Below are 19128 nucleotides of genomic sequence, written 5' to 3' on the forward strand. Positions count from 1 at the left end.
TTTCCAGCCAGGCTTTGACAGGGCAAAAGCAATGGGGCCTTATGGTAACTTTCGGCAGGACCACCTACACAGCTGCAAGGTTATCTAGCTTAGCAAATTTATCAACCTTTGCCTAGCTTAGAAAAAAAATGATTTATAACAAAACATGATAACCACTAGTACAGGTAGTAAACCTTATGCAGTATCACAATGTAAACCGGTATGATGTTTGCATACTAATACCGGTATATAAAAGCATTAAATAAATAAAATAAAATAAATATACACTGGGAAAATTACCGAGGTGATAACATGACGTCAAAATGAAATAAAGCATGGTTCCCAAGGAAAGAAAGCTAGGAAGAGAGAAAGCTGAGGAGTAGCCTAGTGGTTACAGTAGCGGGCTGCGACCCAGGAAAGCCAGGGTTCAAGTCCCTACTGCTACTCCTTGTGACCTTGGGCAAGCCCTTGAGCTACAATAAAAAAGCGGGCGCTAAATAAATAAATAAATAAATATAATGTTCTCACACTGACCTTACATCACGTGACTGTAGAACAACTGTGAGAACAGAAAGAGTAAACACCAGATGTGCAAGCCCTGGACTGATGCACAGTTGAAAAGGAAATAATTAACAGAGGCGGAGTGGCGGGACAGACAGCGAAAGAATCCTCACCCACAGATCATAAGAATAAAGTGTTTGAACTTATCATTGCAACGATTGTCTTTGCTATATATGTGTATTCTGCATTGCTCTCTGCATTAAGTACTGCTTATCCGGGCATCCGCAGTCATGCTGGTTCAGTGTGTGAATGTGGCATGAAGTGCTGTGTGTAGCACTTCCTTTCAGGAAGGGAGCCTGCAGAACACTGGCCTTGTGACTTGGAGTGGCGGATCTTGCCAGGGAAGTTGCCCTGGAGATACTGGCCCTTTCTGGCTGTAACATACATAACAACCAGTAACAGTAGAATTAAATGTTCTCAGACCTTAGCATGTGACATGAGAACAGCTCTCCCTCATACCACAAACCTAAAGAGACTTATTTTTTTTGGCCCTGCAGTTTCCTCTTGCTCCTTTGGACTTCCAGCTCAATCACAATCGGCCTCTGTTGGACTACGGTGCCATGAATCTTCATTTGCAAGTGTCTTGGATAGGGGAAGAGAAGATGACCCTATTGTATAACCTTCTCACTAGTCTAGTCATTGCAGCGATAGTCCTTAGCCAGGGACCACAACCACAACTCCTTCCAGTACCTGTGCCCCATTGGTATCACAGATGAACAATGCCTAAGACTCCCTCCAGCAAATAGCTATAAACACTGCAGCTTTCCCAAACCTGGCTGGCCTGAGGGAGCAGAAGCTGGGCCCGGCAATCAAATTCAGATCTTCTGCATAACACTGCTGCCAAGATATTGAATCATAAAAAAAATTGACATATTCTGTAGAAAAACCAAAAGCATATGAAAGGAGCTGCTCTGTTTTCACAGCACTAGAAACTATTCCAAAATAAGTAGAGATTAGCAATGCCACAAGTCAAAAACTGAAAGGCGTCTGGAAAACGATGCTTAGGTGCTTCACTGAGACCTCAGGAAACAATCTGGGAAATATTTTGCCTTTCAATGAACATTTAGTTGGCCTGGAAATGGGCTTTAGCAATCTGGTGCATGATGGGTGTGCAAACTAATAGGGGCTTTCCAACATATGGAACGTCAGACATAAATATATAAAAAGTAGAGATGTGCATTCATTTTAGATGAAGTAGATAATTTCGTTGAAACTGTCTAATTCGTTCTGTTTCAGGAGCACCCCGAAATGAACAATAATTCACCAAAATTCGGGGAAAATTTGAATTTCATGTTAGTGCGCATTAAGTCCCGTTAGTGCGACTTCCCAAAACCGTGAATCGCAGAAAACGTTGGTACTCTAGCCGAATGGGAATATGCAGGTATGCCTTGGACAGATCCAAGGAGGTCAGAAACTCCTCCAACTCACCTGCAAATGACGACTGACCCCTTTAAGATCCAGGATGGGACGAAAAGAGCTCTCCTCCTTGGGCACAACGAAATATGTGGAATATTGTCTTGTATTTTCTTAAAATTTAGGCACTGGAACCTCAGCCCTCAGACTGAGAAGCTTTGACAATGTACACTCCACCGCCTGCCTCTTCTGCAGGGAGTGGCAAGGAGACACCATTAACATGTCCCGAGGAACACTGCCAAACTCCAGTGCAAAGCCTTCTCGTATCACTTCCAGAACCCACTGGTTTGTTGTGATCTCAACCCACCTCCGATAACAACCCTGGAGGAAGGTCGGCACACCTTCATTGGGAAGCTCCGGGTGCTCCATTCCCAGAGCCTGCACCTTGTCTGGGAGGGCCTGAGACAAAGGACTGGGATCTACACAAAAGTCTAGTCCTCTGAAAAGCTGTTCCTCTGTAAGGTTGTATGACCCCTCGTGGTGCCTGTTTCTCATCCTCTAGTACCAGGAACTTTCCCACTTATTGATCATCTCCTCCAGTTCACTCCCAAACAAGACCAAACCTTTAAAAAGCAATTTTGCAAGGTTAGTCATTGAGGTTGCATCAGCCAACCAATTTCTCAGCCATAGCTAAGGCCTAGCCGCTATTACCGAAGTCACTTCTGTGACCGAGGTGCAGACCAATCACAGCCCATATCTGCCAAAAAAGGCGGCTGCTGGTTCTATCACTGCCTAAGGTTTACCGACCTCTTGGGAGAGCTTAGGGAACAACAGGAAGCTATCTGCAAATTCACTATCAGCGCTTCAAAGGCCTGCTTAAGGATAGCCTCAAATCTCTCATTTCATGAGCATCCTTTAAGGCCATTCCCCCTTCTACGAGAATAGTCGTCCACCTGGTGACAACACAAGTGCTTCCATCTTTGGAAAACGTAATTGCTCTGAAGCAGAAGGGTCCGGGGGTACAGGCCTTCCAAGACCCATCCCCCTTTGAAATTAGCTTCCGGGGTGCCCCACTCAAGATCAATTAATTCTTGAATGGCTTCCATAATATGAGATCTTTCTTTGGCTCAGACCTGATTTCAGTCCGAACATCCTCAATGTCTGGGAATCAGGGCCAATAATTCATCTTTATGAATGAACAACATTGTTCTAAACGGTTCCAATCCCGGAAGAATTTCCATCCTCCAGGGAACAATGATTGGTTTCATCATTCGTGCCATCAGGATCCCCATCGGAAAGACCGGCAACCAATCTAGGTATGCCCCAATGCTTACCCGCAGCACTATGTTTCACCGTCTACGACCCAGAACAGACAGTAGAAGTTGGGCCTGAAGAAGGCAGAGGGATCTATGTCAAAACCAAGGTCACCTATCCTGAGCCCACTGAACTACCATCCCCCAATGATGAACCAGTTACGCAACCGTTCTGGCATCATTTTATTTTTCTCAGTCCAACACCAGGCTGGGAAGAACCGGGCTTAGTAAAATCAGATGAAGCAATTCCTCTTGAGTTTCCAAGCAACACTGGCTCAATTTTAGGGAACACCTGACTGAGACGCCCAAATATGACAAGCAGCACAGAGGGTAAGGTACTTTGGTTTCTTAGCATAAGCACTATCTGTACGCTGAATAAGTGTCTGGAAAGTGTGCGTCTAGCTGAAGCCGCCACAAAAAATCTAGGCATCCAAAAAATAGGTGTCTGAATTATCTTTGATGTCCCAAAACTCAGGCGTCCAAATTATCTTGGACATCCAAAATTTAGTATATGCGCTGCCGAAGGAGCACCAAGCATCCAAAATATAAGCGACCGAATTTAGGCATCCAAAAATGTATGCACTCCACACTGTAAACCAGTGGGTGCTGAGGCCATACCGCTTGGGTGCAGATGTAAGCATGTACAAAATTAGGCGCACAAATGGATGCTCCCAACCAACTGGTCGTCCAACAAAATGTTCAATTAGGCATCCAAATAAGCTTGATATTAGACGCACATCTGGACGCACAGTCAGACGCACTCACACAATCCGATGGAACTGAAAAGGGTAGCCTAGCGCACAGGGAAAAATCACACAAACAACACCGCAACCTACCACGAGGCGAACAAGAAAGAAGCCTGAGAGTAGGGCCTAGGCCATAGGGCTGCTCAACCCACCAGCTGCCCCCATTCCACAACTCCCATAGAAGCGGGAACACATGTTAAATCGGCACACTGAGCACAGAGACTTAAAGAGAGAGGAACTCCACAAAAACTTCACTTTCTGCTTACAATAACAACATTTTTTTTTTTAACCTGAGCTCAGCCCATCCCGGCTAAGAACAGAATCGGTTTCCAGCTGCAGGGGAAGAGGGCATATACCTTCCCCACCACACTCGGCTTCCTGCACCCGCTGCCTTTCAGATGTTTCAACAGCTAAGTCCATGCCAGCTGAAAAACCAGCTACCAGACCAAGGCACTCATGATGGAAATCACCTCAGGAATTCTCAAATGAGGGAGGGATCATTTAGAGAGTAGGGTGAATTAAATTTCCTTTTTCTCCTTCTAAAACCTGAAGCAATCCCCAGTAGGAAGACTCACATCCACCATCTGCTGCAGTCGGAGAATACTGGCGGGCTGATGTCACTGCATGAGTATATATACTGTGATGTCAATTTTGCTCCTTTTCTATCTGCTGGTAGAGGTGCATAACCCACTGGTTCTGGATTCATCTGTCTAGATGCTAAGAAAACCGAAGTTAAACCCCCAAAAGACAGACATCCTGTGGCTTGGGAAACAAGACCATTCCTCTACTCTCTCATGACTCCCCTCACGTTTTCTCACCAGATCAGAAGTTTGGATTGTCTGCTGAACTCTAAACTCACCACTGATGCCCAAATTATGTCAGTAAGCAAGTCTGCTTTCTTTCAGTTATGTCAACCACGCAATCTCCATCCTTTGCTCGATGACTATACATTTGCAACAGTGATCTGGGCCTGTGTTATCTCCCACCTGAACTATTGCAAAGTGCTGTACATCGGTCTCCCCAAGAAACTGGACCACCTCCTACAGCTGATTCAAAATGCAGGAGCTCGAGCTATACTTAAGGTTAAGAAATATGACCACATCACACCTCTCCTTGGATCCCTTCAGTGGCTCCCTACGCACTACTGAACAGTGTTCAAAACTTTGGTCCTCACATTCAAAGCCCTTAAAGGCCCAGCAGCCACCTATCTGCATGATCATCTCTCCCCCTATACACCTACCCACTCTCTTCACTCACTTCCCCAGCGCACTTGGTTGTGCCAGCCCCCAGAGAACGAAAACGCTCAACTACCAGAAAAAGAACATTCACAGAAGCAGACCCCACTCTCTGGAACTCTCTTCCGGGAGATATCAGACTTATCCCTGATCTGCTCACATTCAGGAAATCCCTGAAGTGGCTGTTTGTAAAAGCTTATGGTCGGCATCCTCCCCATTAAGCCTGGGAACGGATCTCTGTCCCTCCACCGCCCGCCATCAGAGTCCTTTTAATTCTCGCAAGCCATTAGATCTCCCAATCTGCTCCGCCAGTAGATCTCACATTATAAATTACTGATTGCACCCAGACGTCTGTTACTAAACTATATATTATAACCTACTGTTAATTGTTATCGTTACTGGTTCCCTTTACAATCCCAGTTCTTTGTAAATAAGAACATGAGAACATGCCATACTGGGTCAGACCAAGGGTCCATCAAGCCCAGCATCCTGTTTCCAACAGTGGCCAATCCAGGCCATAAGAACCTGGCAAGTACCCAAAAACTAAGTCTATCCCATGCTACGCTTGCTAGTAATAGCAGTGGCTATTCTCTAAGTCAACTCAATTAATAGCAGGTAATGCACTTCTCCTCCAAGAACTTATCCAATCCTTTTTTAAACCCAGCTATACTAACTGCACTAACCACATCCCCTGGCAACAAATTCCAGAGTTTAATTGTGCGTTGAGTAAAAAAGAACTTTCTCCTATTCGTTTTAAATGTGCCACATGCTAACTTCATGGAGTGCCCCCTAGTCTTTTTATTATCTGGAACAGTAAATAACTGATTCACATTAACCCATTCTAGACCTCTCATGATTTTAAACACCACTATCATATCCCCCCCTCAGCCGTCTCTTTTCCAAGCTGAAAAGTCCTAACCTCTTCGGCCTTTCCTCATAGGGGAGCTGTTCCATTCTCCTTATCATTTTGGTAGCCCTTCTCTGTACCTTCTCAATCGCAACTATATCTTTTTTGAGATGCGGCGACCAGAATTGTACACAGTATTCAAGGTGCAGTCTCACCATGGAGCAATACAGAGGCATTATGACATTTTCCGTTTTATTAACCATTCCCTTTCTAATAATTCCCAACATTCTGTTTGCTTTTTTGACTGCCGCAGCACACTGAACCGATAGTTTCAATGTGTTATCCACTATGACGCCTAGATCTCTTTCTTGGGTGGTAGCTCCTAAAATGGAACCTAACATTGTGTAACTATAGCATGGGTTATTTTTCCCTATATGCATCCCCTTGCACTTATCCACATTAAATTTCATCTGCCATTTGGATGCCCAATCTTCCAGTCTCACAAGGTCTTCCTGCAAATTATCACAATCTGCTTGTGATTTAACTACTCTGAACAATTTTGTATCATCTGCAATTTTGATTACCTCACTCGTCGTATTTCTTTCCAGATCATTTATAAATATATTGAAATCAGCCACGTTCTATGTAATTTCAGTTTTTGTTCTCTGTAACAGTTCCTTGTCACATGCTTTGAACTCTATTGGTGGAAAAGCATGACTACACATAAACGATGAGGACGATGATACCCAACACACTTCTAAACTCACCACACCCAGCACACACACACACAACCTCCTACATCCATATATCCCCATCTACCCCCACCTACACTGCCATTCACACACCTCCACCACAAATCCCCTCTAAATCCCACCCTCACACCTTCTACAAATCCAGGTTTGAAAGCAATCCCAATGCCAAGATGCTGCATGCCTTTCCCTGGTTCTTTTATCGAGCAGGTTTAATCCTCCTGCTTCAGCAATGGTTGCAATAATTTCATCTTCCCCATGGGGTCAGATGGCAAGCCATTTGCTCCCAGATATTGTACAGGTTTCTCAGTCTTGGCAAGAAGGCCAAGGCGCCATCCCCAGCTCACAGCTCAGACACTACATTCGATCTAGCCAAAAGGCCAAGAAGAGCAAGACAGCACTTCAGCAATTTTATTTCTGCTACCCAGAACGGGTTACAAACGCACCAACATCAAATTTCTTGGCAGTCTCACCACATTTACACGTTAAGGCAAATGTTTGTTTAGGACCTGGACTATAACAGACCAAATAGTGTATTTCTGTGGCTAGGGTCTTCGCTAACAAAATACTACAGGAGGGCAAAAATAATAATAATAATAATAATGAGGCTTAATATAATATCCTAATAAATTATTATTCAGTGTCACCACTATCACATTTCAAACAAATCTTTCAAACAACTTCCAAATCATGCTTTGGTTTTGCCAACTTTTTCAATAAAACTTCATAAACTACTCAAAAGAGCAAATGTGAAAACAACTCAATGCAGTGCGTGCACATATGCTGGAGAAATGATCACATTTAGCTCCAAAAAGGGACAAATCTGTATGTGAAATACTTCAGCAAGGATCTAACCACAAGACACTTCCTTATTTTTCATTCAATTTCTTTATAGTTACAACCCATTTATTACGCCATAGTCCAAACGTTTTTTCTCTTCTAACCAGAAAGTGCTATACATATCTTAGGGAGAAAAAAAATGTTCAAATCTCAGGACTGCTCGGTTTTTCTGATTCCGACAGAGGCTGTATTTCGCCAACTTGTTGCATCAGGGAAATGCTTGAGATTATTAGAGCAGATCCTCAGTCATTACACTGTACATTTTCTTATATTTTTCATACATCTTTATATATTCTTAGATTTTTCATGTATTTCTATTTGTAACAACTTTGAGCCATTTCAGAGAGAGAAAAAATAAATATGTATACAATTAGCTTCTCCCTTACCCTTAAGTTCTCTTTTTTGTTTTGACAGATATTTCCTGCATAAACTGTCCTTCCACTATTTTTTTTTTCTTTTTATATTTGCAACCTTTGCAGAAGCCTATAATTAGGAGGGAGTAAGACAGTGTAGTTATAACTTTTGACTGTAGGATACAAGTGGTTAGAAAAAGGTCCTATACTGATCACAGAAGACACCTGGAAATTTCTAAATTTGAACAAAGGGACACATGACTTGATGACCAATTTTCAAACTGGCTAATGAGCATGGCGTACTCCATAGTTTAGCCAGTCTACCAGGGCTCAATAATAAGATTCTAACCAATCACGATTTACTGTCAAGCAATTAGCCAATCCTCAATGCCTACCACTACCCACATGTTCAGTGAGACAGGCCTAACTTGAAGCCACCTACTGAGGAGCCTAGCCAGCCACTGGAATCCTTAGATCCAAGATTTGGGGTGAAATCGACATAAGTTTCTAAACTAAAAGATGCAAATTACTGATTAGCTACATTGAGAATACCAAAGAAGGTTGAAAACTTGTACAATAAACTTCAGTGAATCCCTAAATCTGCTTCATTATTTGTTGAACACAGTAAATGGGTCCAGGGATGCTGAAATGTGACTTGGTCTGATCAGCATCACAACACTAAAGGAACTAATCAGCCAAGGAAGAGTCCAATGGCATTCTGCTGTTGTCTGTCGGTCACATGACCTATCACCAGTCAGGGACATAGTCAACAAACAAAATCTAAGAGCCTGAAACCTCCAATGGAGGGGGCTATGCTCTTTGACCCGTAAATGTACTGCAACTACAACAGGAAACAGCTCCAGAAAGGGAATGTCCCTAACTAGCCCTGTTTCATACCCTACTGTGGATCATATGCCAGTGCACCATTTACCCATGAAATAATTGCCAAAAACCTTGCAGGCTAATTTTAAAATGAGCACACGTACACCCATACACGCACGTATCGGTGCACGTATCGGCGCGCAATTGCACGCATAGGTTTTAAAAATACACCTCCCGCGAGTATGCGACTAATCGTAAGAGATTACTTGAGAAGATGTACTTCCTGTATCTTTCTTAGGACTTTACCAGCTTTTACGTGCGTATGCAGGCAGATTTTAAAACACGCTCACGCAAGGGACAACCCAGTTTTTCCAATCAGTCCAGTTTACCCAGTTAATATCAAGGTCTTCAAGACCCCTCTGGTTTTTAATCCTGCACACCCCCCAGTTGATCCCTCACCCTGTCCTATAAGCCCTAAAACTCAAGATATAGAGACCTGCTCCTCATCTGGAACAGTAAAGTTACATGGAAAACAAGCCAATGCGCGCCATGAACTCCGTATTTTAAAACAGGAGACGTGCATATCTGTTTGCCCATGCTCCGCCCCTTTTCCGCCTTGTTTTTGACATGCGCCCGGGTACATATGCAAGGTCTTCGCGGCTTTTTAAATATGTATTGCTTGCGCGTGGCCCACTTATGCATGTATGTGGGCGTGTTTGCGCAATCACCGCTTTTGAAATAGATCTCTAAGTACCTGTCACATCAGTAAACAGCTCCAAATCTTCACTGGCAATCTCTGCACTTCTCCACAGAATCTTTCTATTATACGATGCTAAAAACTGAGACATCAATATTCTAAGCGGTATGTCTGGAAAACTTGAGCTAGCTGGAGAAATCCCAAGGTTTGATTTTCTGGCCCTTTTAACTGGAAATATTTGTCCAAACTTTGTCCAAAACATTTGTCCAAAATTTGTCGCAATAACCGAAACTTAGAAACATAGAAACATAGAAATGACGGCAGAAGAAGACCAAATGGCCCATCCAGTCTGCCCAGCAAGCTTCCCCCATCCCTTCTCTCATACTTATCTGTTTCTCTTAGCTCTTGGTTCTAATTCCCTTCCACCCCCGCCATTAATGCAGAGAGCGGTGATGGAGCTGCATCCAAGTGAAATATCTAGCTTGATTAGTTATAGGTAGTAGGGGTAGTAACCGCCGCAATAAGCAAGCTACACCCATGCTTATTTCTTTTTACCCAGATTATGTTATACAGCCCTTATTAGTTGTTTATCTTCTCCCCTGCCGTTGAAGCAGGGAGCTATGCTGGATATGCGTGAGGTATCAGTTTTTTTCTTCTCCCCTGCCGTTGAAGCAGAGAGCTATGCTGGATATGCATCGAAAGTGAAGTATCAGGCACATTTGGTTTGGGGGTAGTAACCGCCGTAACAAGCCAGCTACTCCCCGCTTTGTGAGTGTGAATCCTTTTTTCTTCTCCCCTGCCGTTGAAGTTATGCTGGATATGCGTGAAGTATCAGTTTTTCTTTTCCCCTGCCGTTGAAGCAGAGAGCTATGCTGGAAATTCGTGATGTATCAGTCTTTCTCCCATGACGTTGAAGCAGAGAGCCATGCTGGATATGCGTCGAGAGTGAAGTATCAGGTACATTTGGTTTGGGGTAGTAACCGCCATAACAAGCCAGCTACTCCCCGCTTTGTGAGTGCGAACCCTTTTTTCTTCTCCCCTGCCGTTTAAGCAGAGAGCTCTGCTGGATGTGTGAAGTAACAGTTTTTCTTCTCCCCTGCTGTTGAAGCAGAGAACTATGCTGGATATGCATTGAAAGTAAAGTATAAGAATGGAGTGATCAAGCTAGTTGAAAGGCATCAGGAATAGAGGAAGGTGGAGGTAGTAATTTGGATATTTGGTTTGGGGTAGTAACCGCCGTAACAAGCCAGCTACTCCCGTCTTTGTGAGTGCAAATCCTTGGCTCAAAAACACCGACTCCGTACTAATTAACCAAATAGACAATCCAACATACAAAACATTCTCAATCCCCAGACCGAAAAAAAAAAGGGGGAGGCCTAATTGAGATCACCAAAAAAAATCTACAGATGAAACTACGTCCAACAAACATATGTGCACCCTACAAAATTGCACTATTTGACTCCACAAAACTCCAAATTTGCCTGGTCTACTGTCCCCCCAGCTCACTTGACAAAAACTGCTCCCCTTTAATAGAGTATCTTACGAACAACATCTCACTAAGCAAACCCATCATCATCCTGGGGGATTTCAACATCCACATAAACACACTCCCCCACTCAAAAACCTGCCACTGCGACTAAAACAAGTGATCGATGCCCCAACTCACAATGCCGGACACACCATAGACCTCATGTTCATTAACCCTGAAGCATGGCTAACATGTGAAACCAACATTACCAAAATACCCTGGTCAGATCACCACCTGATTCAAGCTAACTTGACCTATAACTCCAACCTCACAACAACACAAAACTTACTGAGAACAATATCATGCCATCCTCCTTTCAACATTGAACTCCTCCAAAAAATACTACAAACAGAGCTAACAAACATAGACCTATCAAACTCTGAAGATGCCACAATCTCATGGCTCAACATCACCAAAAATGTGGCGGACAACTTCAACCCCACTATCACAAAAACAATCAAAAACTCACAACATATCAACCAATGGTACAATGAAAACATCAGAGCGGCCAAACGCATGCTCTGGAAGAAAGAAAAAGCATGGCGGAGGAATAAAACAGCATCTATGCTAACCACATATCGAAATTACCTCTCCCACTACAAAAACATCATTAACAATGCCAAAAAAGAATTCTTCTCAAACAAAATCAACAAATTCCAACATAACCCCAGAATGCTATTCTCCATTGTGCAAAACCTCACAAAAACCCAAACCATCCTGAAAACACCATGCACAAAACACGGAAGCGATGAGTTTGCAGAATTCTTTAATAAGAAAACAACAAACAATCAAAAACAACCAAAACACCAACAACCAAACCATCAAAATGAATCTAAAAAACTACAAAATGGGCAAACTTTGACCCTGTCTTCTCCCTCAAAATCCAATCAGTCATCAAAAAAATGAACCCTGCCAACCACCCCTTCGACAGCATCCGCATACCAACCATCAAAACAATGGAACCCACCCTAACAAAAACACTCATCAATATTGTCAACCTATCCCTGTCCGAAGGTAACTACCCCAAATGTCTCAAATCAGCTGTAATTAAACCAATCCTAAAAAATAACAACCTTGACCCCTGACAACCAATCAAACTACTGCCCTATATCGAACCTATCTCTCATAGCCAAGATCACTGAAAAGATTGTTCTCTCCCAACTCACTGACTACCTTGAAATAAATAACATCCTACGTCCAACGCAATTCGGATTCAGGAAAAACTTAAGCACGGAAACACTCCTACTCTCACTGAACGACACAATACTAGGAGGATTTGACAAGGGCCAGAAATACCTACTCATCCTCTTAGACCTATCAGCTGCATTCAACACAGTAAACCATACAATTCTCCTAGATCAGCTGACAGAAATTGGTCTAACAGACATAACCCTACAATGGTTCTCATCCTACCTATCTAACAGAAGCTACCAAGTATCAATTAACAACACCCTATCCAAAAATATTAGCCTCAACACTGGAGTTCCCCAAGGCTCTGCCCTGTCTGCCACTCTTTTCAACATATACCTACTTCCTATATGCCATCTGCTAAACAATCTCGGAGTCATCCACTTCCTCTATGCGGATGACATACAATTACTAATTCCTATTCAAAATACACTAGAAGAAACCTACAAAGAAACAGCCACTCTACTAGATTCAATCAAACAACTACTAACACGCATGAAACTCATAATCAACATCGACAAAACTGAAATAATTCTCATGGATCGAAAACCCAATCCCTCACCACCACCTCCATTCAAACTTGGAAATCAGATGAACCCAATATTCCCAGTCACATACACCAGAAACCTAGGAATCATAACAGACAATGAACTATCCTACAGGAACCACATAACAACCAAAATCAAAGAGGGATACTATAAACATTAATTCTAAGACGTCTAAAACCTTTCCTAACCACCTACGAATTCAGATCAGTACTACAACTACTCATCTTCTCAGCCATCGACTACTGCAACTCCCTACTCCTCGGACTGCCATCTTCCAACATCAAACCAATCCAAATCCTACAAAACTCAGCTGCCAGAATCCTTACAGGCACAAAAAAGAATGATCATATAACCCCTATACTTATCTCACTACACTGGCTACTAATAAAATTCCGAATAGAACACAAAACACTGACTATCGTACACAAACTATTACATAATGAACAAACAGACCAGGCAGGTTTAAACCTCACCCCCCATAATCCGCAACGAAACCTACGATCAAACAGCAAAGGCTTTCTGACAGTCCCCCCATCAGAAATGCACAACTGAGCACAATCAGAGAAAGGGCATTCTCCATCACCAGCCCCAAAATCTGGAACACCCTTCCGACGGAATTAACAATGCAACCCAACCTAAAAACATTCAAGAAGGATCTGAAAACATGGCTGTTCTACAAAGCCTACAAAGACACTCAAGAAAAACATAACATCCAAATCGCAACAGACCTCATAACTGAACCTAATCAGACCCACAACACTCAAACAAACAACAATAAGACCACTTAACATGAACGAACTGCAATATAAACAAGATACTGTTCTGTTACCCAACTATGTCTGTACTCCTGAATGTAGCCTCCTCCTACTGTATATATACCATTAACTAACCATACATATGATTGACTCTGTTACGATACATACTCCGCTTATGTAACCCATCCTATACTGATCGAATCTTGTAAACCATTATGATCCATGCTTCTCGTATGTAATTCGTCCTATACCGATCAAATCTTGTAAACCGTTATGATGGCGATACCAAATGACGGTATATAAAACTCGACAAATAAACAAATAAACAAACAGATTGGAGGTATTCCTGGGAGGGGGCGATCAAGGCAGAATTAGCTTAGCCAAATAACTTATCCAGCAAACTCCGATATTCAGAGTTAGCTAAATAAGTTCTTCTGCTAAGTCTGGATATGCCTCAGAACAGGGTTAAAGTTATCCATACAAGTGTTTCCAGATAACTTTAAACCTTAACAGGCTATACTTACATGATGTAACTGATTAAGTGCCAAAAACAAAATAAAAAAAAACCAAAACAGCCAGGATCCCCCACCCATTCGCCCCACTAAATGCTTAAAGTTATATCAGGGCGCTGCTGCTCGTTTCTCTTACCTGCCTGCCGGTGTCCTGCTCTGCGGGAGTTTTTCCTTTGAATATTTACTGCTGGACTTTCGTTTGGAGCGGTAGGCTGCTGGCATAGAGGTCGGGTGAACCCTCTTCCGGGCTCTGACGTCAGAGGGAGGAGCCCAGGCAGACGCCCATAAGAACGGCGTCTGGACGGCGTGTTCGCCGTCGGCGCGTCGCCGAAGCCGCGCGCCTAAGGGGCGCGGGCTTTGTCGGGCTTCGTCGGAGTTCGTAGGAGTCCGTAGGAGATTCTGGGATTGTATAATTTCTGCGAAAAAAAGGCGAGTTGGGAGAGCAAGCTTACAGCCATTGCGGAACCTGATTGGATCGATTGTGTCTCCAAGGAGTCCAAATCAAAACGAGGTACTTTTTCTGATTAAAAGCTGGACCTAATCCTCTTGGGTATGCCCCATACCAAGAGGAAAGGGAAAGTAGCAACTTCAACACCTGTTGTGAATTGTAACCAGCCTAAAATACAGGATATCTTTGGTAAATCCGTTATAGTTACACCAGAGGTAGAAGTCGCTGGAACTGAAGCCCAGGAGCAGGGCTTTAATTCCCTGACTTATGAAACATCGTTGAGCCCTGGTGCTCCCTTAACCCCAGATCCACCAACGGGGAAAGAAGGAGATCATTTTCTATTTACTGACACTAATATACTTGATATTAGTCTTAAATCTGTCCTTAAAGGAAAAGAGATGGAAGGAGCTCAAGGGGAAGCATTGTCTGGGATATCTATCACAATCCCCTCCAATTTTACTTTGGAAGGGATAGGTAAAATGGTTTATATAATGCAAAAATCTATAAATGACTTGTCAACTTTGGTTCAGGAAAGTCTGAATAATGGTAAAATATTACAATCTCGGACTGAGAAATTGGAAGAGGTAGTAGTTAACATGAAACAGAGAGTTGAAGAAACTGAGAAAGTTCAAGTGAACCTGATTAAATCTGAAAGGATACAATCAAGTAAAATTGAACAATTGGAAAATCAAATTAGAAGGTCCAATTTACGAATTTTAAATTTTCCTAGGACACATTTGCTCTCACCTAGAGAGCTCTTTAAGAGCTACCTTCTGAGAGTGTTAAAATTCTCAGAAAGTACTTTACCAACAATAACTAGGATGTATTACTTATCTCAGAAAGTTCCAAGTAATAATCCATTAGTACTAGGTTTAGAGGAGCAAAGAGAGGATACAGACCTGTCTGAACTTATTGAAAAATCATCTGACATGGAAATTAGACAGCGTGCAACTTTGGTAATACAATTTGGAGATATCTCTCAGAGAGATAATATCCTTAAATTGTATTTTAAAAATCAGAATTCCAAATTTCACGGTTTTCCGTTAAGGATTTTCCCGGATGTTTGTTTAGATACTCAAATACGTAGGAAAGAATTTTTAGCCATGAAGGATAGAGTCATTCAAAGAGGTGGTAAATTTCTGTTGCGTTTTCCATGTAAATGCGTTATTATAAACCAAGATACAAAATATTTGTTTAATTACCCAGAGCAATTGCGTTCATACCTTGAATCTTGATATCTATCTCTTGGGAGAATAAAAGTGTAGAAACGGATTAGACACAAATCTTAAGGGTTTCTTTAGACTTTAAATATTTTTGCTCCCTTTAGTTTCTTAACAATTAGGTCTGTAATTTCTGCTAATTTTGAATTAGAGTAACACAAAAGAATATGCAGAAATATAGATTGTTTGTTTTTCTTTTGTTCTATATGAGTTCATACTGTTAATGCATATTGACTGGGTGTATCTTTAAATAATTTGTAAAGTTGAATAAAAAAAAAAAAAAAAAAAAAGTTATATCAGGGCATTGTGCCCAATCTCCTCTCCCCTAAAAAGAAACTGATGAAGTTGCAGTCCAAGAGCCAACCCCCCCTCCATAGTATCACAAAATATATGTGCCTCTGGGCCCAGCCCGCAACCTCAACCATCCCCTCCAATCCCAACCCGAATCTTACCGCCGCCTTGGGACCACCAGGATTGTGGTATATTTGTACAACTCCCAGTGGCTTCTAGCATTCCTTTGACATGACTGTATCAGGATCTTAGTGGCCATCGAGTGGGGTAGAAAAGGGCTGAAAGGCCGGATAATTATGGAGAAATTGTAGGAAGGGAGGATAGAGGCAGCTCCTTGGGCCGATAAGCCCACAACCTTTTCTCTATTTTTTGGGGTGGGACTTGGAGGAAATCGGGCATAATGCCCGTCGTCACTTTTAAGGACTCAGCAGGGTAGGGATGTGGAATCAGGCCAGGAGACCCGCTAGGATATTTTCTTTATTTCTTTTTCAACCACTTAAGCAGCTGTTTTTTTTAATTTAGCTGGTTAAGGTAAAATTATCCGGGTATATGTATCCTCTCGGAAAAACCAGTGGCCCTAAACAAGGATGTGCATGCTACTACTGCGCATATAGACTGAACCAAACGTGCAGGTCTAAAGCAATACAAATCATGAAGCCTTTGGCCTTGTGATGATTTTGGCAACTTCATATTTGACTGATATTTATACAAAAAAGAGACTATGATTCTTTCAACAAAGATATTTGTCTGCCCCTGTCACTGAGAGAACTGTGAAACATGTGCTTGGTTAAAACATTGTATCCAGGCATGAGATCAGCTATGAAATGGGTACTGTTCCAGCACCTGTTCTGCTGAAGGACTCTGAACTCTATTAACCCAAAAGAGGAATATTCACATGCATCAGGATTCATACATCATTTGCATCCCACCAATCCTGTGTCTGTAGAAGGTTAGGATAAGTTTGGATAAGTTCCTGGAGGAGAAGTCCATAAACTGCTATTAATCAAACTGACTTAGGGAAGAGCCACTGCTATTACTAGCAACGGTAACATGGGATGTATTTAATGTTTGTGTACTTGCCAGGTATTTGTAACCTGGATTGGCCACTGTTGGAAACAGGATGCTGGGTTTAATGGACCCTTGGTCTGACCCAGCATGGCAATTTCTTTTGTTCTTATCAACGTTGGATTCTATGGAATTAAATATGCAATGAGGCTTTAACCAGAGAAAAGGACTCTGAATTATCCACACAGTGACTTTTCCTGTGGAAATTATCCTAAGGCTTTCCTCACGAATTCCCCAGAGCTTTGCTGACAGAACTGACTGAGTTTCATACTTGATATCTGCTCCGAGTAGCAAAAATCTTGCCAACTATCCTTTGAAAGACTTTAATAAGCTAATAAATCTTTACCCTGTTCCTACTGATAAATCTCACGGAGATGTCTGTGAAACCTTTGGGTTTTATCAGTCATCTGCTATACAGGGTTTAAGAAACATAAGAAATTGCCATGCTGGGTCAGACCAAGGGTCCATCAAGCCCAGCATCCTGTTTCCAACAGTGGCCAATCCAGGCCATAAGAACCTGGCAAGTACCCAAAAACTAAGTCTATTCCATGTTACCGTTGCAAGTAATAGCAGTGGCTATTTTCTAAGTCAACTTAATTAATAGCAGGTAATGGACTTCTCCTTCAAGAACTTATCCAAACCTTTTTTGAACCCAGCTACACTAACTGCACTAACCACATCCTCTGGCAACAAATTCCAGAGCTTTATTGTGCGTTGAGTGAAAAAGAATTTTCTCTGATAAGTCTTAAATGTGCTACTTGCTAACTTCATGGAGTGCCCACTAGTCCTTCTATTATTCGAAAGTGTAAATAACCGATTCACATCTACTCGTTCAAGACCTCTCATGATCTTAAAGACCTCTATCATATCCCCCTTCAGCCGTTTGCTGGATTTCCCAGTAGTGTGTTGAGACAAACGTGATCATTGTGCTGGACAAATAAGGGTGAGAACACTGGCTTAATTACCTTTCAGCTGGGTTATTTAGTTTGGCATTGTGTAATTCCCAAGTGCAAAGTTGAGTTTAGAGATAACATTTATAAGTTCTGTTTATCTTTTACTCAGTGGTTTGTGCTATAAGCTATAACAAACTAAAACAAACAAAAGAGAACAAAGAAAAGAAATAATTGTACCATATTAAACCTTGTTTACCTTATGATGCCATAATAAATTAACTTACTACCTCACAATATATCTGCTCCCTAAAACTAATGAATTTGTATCATAAGGTTATTGGTTTAAATCTTTCTTTTTTTTTTTTTTTATTTACTTCTCCAGCCTGCACGATTTTCACCTCAATCATGTGCTGGAGTCAGAGAAATACTGACACACTGCAGGTGGCACTCTAGCTTATGTAGCAGTTTCAGAAAAGCTTTTGTTCTCTTGTTCTATCTGCTGGTAGGGATGCAAAACTCACTGGTCTGGATTGATCTGGGTAGAAACAGGAACAATACCAGATACTCCGATAATCCAAGACAGTCCTAGAGTCGGATAACACTGAATATCGTTAACTGGATAACTCCTCTCTGCCCTGGAATGCCCTAACTTAACTGGATAAGTTTTCAGCCTGCTAAACCTAGCTAAATCAGGGGCAGTCAAACCAGCAGGCTTTTCAAATCCCAAGGCTTTTCCGGCTATGTGCATTATGGGCCCCCATCATGCCTACTGGCACTATTTTACAAGCAACATTCAAATGCCAAACCAGAGATTACAGCTGTTTCAATGTAATTTTCTTGGCTCCATTGATGATTCAGCAAGGGCCTTAAAAGGTTTCAGTAGGTTGGCAAGCAGGAAAGTCACCAGATAACTATAACTGCATATTCGATGGTATGTTTGTGTACTTGCCAGGTATTTGTAACCTGGATTGGCAACTGTTGGAAACAGGATGCTGGGTTTAATGGACCCTTGGTCTGACCCAGCATGGCAATTTCTTTTGTTCTTATCAACGTTGGATTCTATGGAATTAAATATGCAATGAGGCTTTAACCAGAGAAAAGGACTCTGAATTATCCAGGTAAATATAATCAGATAGTGTTATCTGGACACAGTTATCTGGGTAAATGTAGGACAGGTGTTTTTCC

The 19128-nt window shown here is 42.0% G+C and overlaps 1 protein-coding gene across 9 annotated transcripts in view; it reads right to left on the reverse strand.

The window, feature by feature from the left end:
- SFXN3 (sideroflexin 3) overlaps nt 1-19128 on the reverse strand; it is a 105719-nt gene that overhangs the window by 26089 nt on the left and 60502 nt on the right. The window lies entirely within an intron of this gene.

This window comes from Rhinatrema bivittatum, chromosome 7, assembly GCF_901001135.1.
Source record: "Rhinatrema bivittatum chromosome 7, aRhiBiv1.1, whole genome shotgun sequence".
In the NCBI taxonomy this organism is placed as follows: domain Eukaryota; kingdom Metazoa; phylum Chordata; class Amphibia; order Gymnophiona; family Rhinatrematidae; genus Rhinatrema; species Rhinatrema bivittatum.